Here is a 6,000-nt window from a genome sequence, read left to right on the forward strand (position 1 = left end):
AGCAAAATGCCAAGGAAATATTTCATATGAGGGATATGTTAATCGATAAATAATTGTGCAATTTAAGACACCCAAATCACGAAATCATTTCATTGACACAAAATCTGATTACTTTTCGATGGCCTGTTACCCATCACTTTTTTTCTTTTTCTCCCACATTGAAAGGTTATACAATCTCTGAAATAACGACTTTTCAACCGATGCCCGTACCGCTGAGTGTCCGTTCGTCTAGATATCAAAATATTCGTAAGTGTGTAAAATGCCTTCGATTTCATCCGAGATTGCTAGATCAATCTTCACAAAACTAAATTTGGATGAAAGATGATCTTAATTTAGTAATTGTAAAAGATTTTTTTTAATCTGATTTCCGGGTCCAGAGCTACGAGTATTTCAATCAAAGTAATAACGCAAAATAGATGAAAATTTGAAACAAAACTTCGACTATCGATCCCTATCCTCGTGGTTCCTCGGTACTACATTTGATTTACAGATAGAGATGATCCGTTTCTTATAATTTTTAGTTGAAAAAAACCTGTTCTAATCCACGTTGTGAAGTGATGATGCCTCATATTACTCAATTTCCCCAAAATAATACTATGGTATTCTTGAAAAAAAAAAGAACTTTTCAGTAAATAGAAACAGGAAAAATTTTTTTAGCGTAAACTAGCATAGCCTACAAACCGAAATAGTTTTGCGTTGAAATTACAAGAATTTTTTCCCGTTTCGGTTGTTTGAGGAAATCGGTTGAACCATCTCGGAGAAAAGTGAGTGAGTTTCATTTTGGTCGTTTTGACCACTATTTACAGTTCTTCCGGAACCGGATTCTAAAGACATGTATAGTCGTAGTAAGTTTGTACACACGAAAATTAAATTCCTTTGTTCGGTAATATTTTTGACGAAAACTTTCGGTAATCAATAGAAATAACCGATATTTCGGTACATGAGTTTTATTTTACAATAATTATGCAAATTTTTGGACGATTAGTTTTACGTAAATTTTCATTACAAAACTCTGTAAATAGATATAGAATTCATACGGTAAATCTGAATTGTCGCCGTGTACGGTAAAAACCATACTGTCCGTATGGTAAAATTATCTTCCCATAGCTGAACTTCAGTTAAAACTGATAATCGTAAAACTAACTGTCAAACAATTATTAAAATTTTCAGTAAGTAGCTTTTTATTACCCAAACAAAAAAAATCTGGAAGGGTTCATCGAATTGATTGAGGTACAGGTGCTAAAGTTTTTAAAATACTACAGCTAATCAAAGCTTTTTGTTTACTTATAGGCAGGAAATAATTTCGTATCACTTTGAAATCCTAAAACCCAGAATCTTAACCAAAAGAAAACAAACATAAAAAAAAGCCGAACAATCCGTTAGATTCATTTGGTATACAGTTTACGGTAGTTGTTTGACAGTTCAGCAATTACCGAACGGTTGGTAATCAATTCAATAACCGAATTGATTATCGAATCTGTTGAAAATTCGGTAAAAAATAACCGAATTCTGCGAAATTTTATAAGTGTGTATGGCCACTACGTGACTTATACATTGGAACAGTTTTGAGTCCAGTTTAGAAGATTTTTCCCTATCGCAATTCATATCCGGCCATCATCCATGAATTTCGTAACAGATTGTAAGACCTTTCATTTGAATCTAAGTTCGAGATCATCGGTTAAGCTGTCTCGGCGAAAAGTGAGTAAGGAGCTCCATTTTAGTGGTTTTTCTGATTTTTCCGGAACGTGCCAGACCTGTGAACTACAGGGTCCGCCATGTAACTTTTATTTTTAAACATGCAATAAAACACAAACGGTTCATCCGATTTCAAAATTTATTTTTTCATATTAAAGTACAATCCTTCCGGTTAATTGTGGAATATAATTTCATTCAAATGGCTGCCTCGGTTGGCCTTGCAGTACGCCATACGGTCGGGCCAGTTTTTTAGTACATTTTCGATTGTATGCAGCTTTATTTCAGCTATGGCTGCACGAATGTTGTCCTTCAAGGCGTGAATTGTCTTTGGCTTGTCCACATAACACTTATCTTTGGCAGTCCCCCAAAGATAATAGTCTAACGGCGTCAAATCACAGCTCCGAGGCGGCCAAACGACATCCGAATTTCGACTGATAATTCGATCTTCGAAGACTGTGCGCAGAAGATCGATCGTAGCGTTGGCTGTGTGGCATGGAACGCCGTCTTGTTGGAACCAAACGGTGTCCAAGTCTTCCTCTTCAAGTAACGGGAAGAACCAATCGCTAATCATGGCGCAGTAGCGCTCGCCATTGACCGCGGCGGCGACTCCTGCCTCATTTTCGAAGAAAAATGGCCCAATGATGCCGCCAGACCAAAATCCGCGCCAAACCATCACTCTCTGACGATGCATCGGCTTTTCCATGATAACGTGCGGGTTTTCCGTCCCCCAGATGCGACAATTTTGCTTGTTAACATACCCGCCGAGATGAAAATGTGCCTCATCCGAGAAGATGTTTTTTGGCAAAAATCGGCGTCCTCTTCAAGCTAAAACTGCACTATTTTCACGCAATCCTCAAGCGTATACACAACACAACAATTCAGCGGAAGGATAAAACTAAGTTTCTGTCAAATCAGAAGTGACAATAAGGTTACCAATGTCGAAATAACCGCTAGTTCAAAAAAATGTTAGATGGCGGACCCTGTAGAGGAATTTATTTAGTATTTTTGAGAAATTACCTCATCTTTACGTATTCTTTCGTAAAATCTAACTATTGAATTTGCAGGTTTTTTCAATCGTCACCCTGTAGTTCTGGAACCGAAAGTCGAGTTCTTATAAAATTGAACAATATTATGGTGCAATAGTGGCTTCCATTTGAGCTTAAGTTCGTTAAAATCGGTTTGGCCATGTCGAGGAAAAGTGAGTGCATATTTTAGTCACATACACACCGAAATTTTACGATCTCGGCGAGCTGATTCGAATAGCCCTGCAGGCCTCGTTTCAAAAGTCGGTTTTCACAGTAATTGGTTAGTTTTTCTTCTATGAGAAAGGCAAAAAAGATCCGTTACTGCAGACACAATTGAATCTTTAGGCCTCTTAGCTCTGTTTCAGAATTCTACTACAATATATAAGGACATTGCCACAATAAGTAAATTAAGACATATCTATTTCCACATTGATAGACGATCAATATGAGAACAGACCATTGTTTGCTTGTAAGAGAAAGATCGTCATACATACACTTCGAATCGGTGTAAAATATACTCGTACCAATGTATAAAATTTCCGATATGGTAAAAGTAGGAGCTTGACATTTACACTCTCCCTATCAAACACGTTTTCATCGGGTTTCTTGACAGTCTCTTCCGCTCGCTAAATTAGTTATAAATTGTAATACGAAAATATGTAAAAATGTAATCTTGAATGTACATGCCTGGCAGCACTTTCCTGGATATTCTACTCTCCGTTGAACTCCTTTTACGATCACTCCCTCTCACTCACACGCTCTTTGAGGGTTCTTATCACATAAGACACAGTTGTGTTTGCGATTCCAATCTTTTTTAGCGATCCTTTGATGGGTCGCCTCTGGAATTTATTTGCAAGCTCAGAAAATCTTTTCATGGACCATTACAAATGATCTGCGATGTCCCAGTTTCATCGAATACACCCTTCAAATATGATTTTGGCACCATTTACGATAAGAAATTAAATATTAGTTGGATTATTCTTGGTTAGCACAATGCCCCTTGTTGCCATACGGTCTACCTGTTTAAACTTACATTATCGGGACAAACGGATTGGTTAAAATATACCAATTGAGAATCATTTCCGACCCCACATGGAGGCCCTGAAGAGGCAACGACATAAATCAGATCAAAACTTTACAAGACCTTTGCGCGCTGAACGGTAGAATATGCTTCGTCTAGAGCTCAAAGCTAATTTGTAACGAAAACTTAATTTTTTACCCGCAGCTGCAACTTGTTTGACAATTCAAAAGTTCTTATAAAGGGTGATTTTTAAAGAGATATGGGATTAGATTAAAAAAACACACAAAAAATTGAGAAATTTATGAAATCTTTATTGGAATCGATAGAACGGTTAATATGATTTAATGTTTGAAGATTTTCAACATATCGGCCGATATTTCACAAATAATGTCACCGGCATTATAATCCACACCAAACAGTGACTTTTTAAGTTCTTGCTATGCTTCTGGCTGGGCTTCACTCCAGATGCGACAATTTTGCTTGTTGACGTATCCATTGAACCAGAAATGAGCTTCGTCGCGGAACAAAATTTTTCGATAAAAAAAGTGGATTTTCCTCCAAAATTAAATTATATAACAAACGATGATTCATGGTGAAACTATAGACCAAGTTTGACAATGACACAAGACACGATTCACGCGTAATCTATCAAAAACAGTGTTGCCAAAAATATACCAGCCAAAAAACACCCTTTATTTGTTAGGTTCGCCTCCTCGATCTGGGCTCACAAAAAGTAGGTATATTGACATACTTTTTTTTTTGCTACATACATCACAGCTCTTTGGGAAACCTTCCTCTATATTTTTGGAACTCATGTTTTTGCCTGTTTGGTGGCATGATGAGAACAATAACTTTAATGAAATTGCATCTTCCTGATGGCGCATTTGTTAGAATTTTATTGTATGGCAATATTACATTTCAATAAATCAGGGTTTGCGAAATCGATTACTAGAAACACTGCAGAAATGTGGTGAGTCGACTAAGCGTTAGTAAGATTAGCGCTTAATCTCCTAACGAAAGACCCTAGCATCAAGTCGTACTTTTACCAAATTTACCAGAGAGCTAGCACAGCTATCGTTCCGGTGTTTCATTTTCAACAGTCAATGAAGATGCTTCCCATCAATTTGTCTTCCAACGACCATCACACTGACTGTAGTTCAGGAGTGCAAACATTCTAAACAGTGAACTTCGCCACGAGCAGAAAAAGGTTTCCTCATCTATTTGCATAGTAATGATCCAAACCTTTGTTGGCACAACGTTGATGTTGGCGCCGCGCAGGATTAATACCATAAAAATGCAAATCAGTTCAACATCCATCGGATGGTCACTCTGATATTCATAATCCAATATGAAGAAAACGAAACACCAGAAAAAATACATCATCTGTGAAGTATCTGCCAGTCTGAATTCAGCTCAGAGTTTAATCACATTCGAAGCGGCTGGCAATGCCTAGAACCGCATACAGATAATAAGGAAACGGGCCGCAAGTTTTACTGATGCGTGACGCTTAATGTTGGTATTATGTGCAAATACTTGCAAAATTGCCATGAACAGAATGGATGAGTTGACGTCCTAAGCAATTTTGAATTAAACGGATGAGGAAATTTGAGAATTTGTGAACTGTTAATGTTTCCAGTTCCCTCTTCTACGACACTGGAATTCGGACTGATTTTATTCTCATTAACACCAAATTTATTTGGCCTAGCTTTGAATGCAAACATAAGCTTCCATCCCAAACCGAACAAAAACAAGATCATTGCTTTGTTCCTTGAAACTAGTCTGTATCTTACATCAACGTTACACTACCGGCTACCGATCCATCGATCATATTGAACGTTAGATACAGCAATCTGTATTGCAAACCAGAGCTATTCAGTTTCACCGGATACACATTTTCATCTCCAGCTGTCAACGGGAGCTGTTACAGCATAGGCACCGCTCAATGAGTCGTTTTACCGCACGTGCGCGAACCGATCAAATGGTTGATTCCCGCCGACAGCACACCGGGTGTACATAAAACGGCTGGCGCTGGTGATTTTGCATCTTTGCGTAGTACCCGATTGACATGCATGAACGTAAATGCAGACGAAGGCGTTTGCAAATGAGAGAAGCTTTTTGCGTTGAACTTATGATGGAGGTTGAGCATTGTCACTGTATATCATACATTTGCAAGTGATAGGCACTTTGGAGGCAGCTTCGAGATTATGAATTATTTCTATTACTTTCTCAGAAACCGTTTTTTCTTTTACCAATTCCAAA

This window comes from Malaya genurostris, chromosome 2, assembly GCF_030247185.1.
Source record: "Malaya genurostris strain Urasoe2022 chromosome 2, Malgen_1.1, whole genome shotgun sequence".
Classification (NCBI taxonomy): Eukaryota; Metazoa; Arthropoda; class Insecta; order Diptera; family Culicidae; genus Malaya; species Malaya genurostris.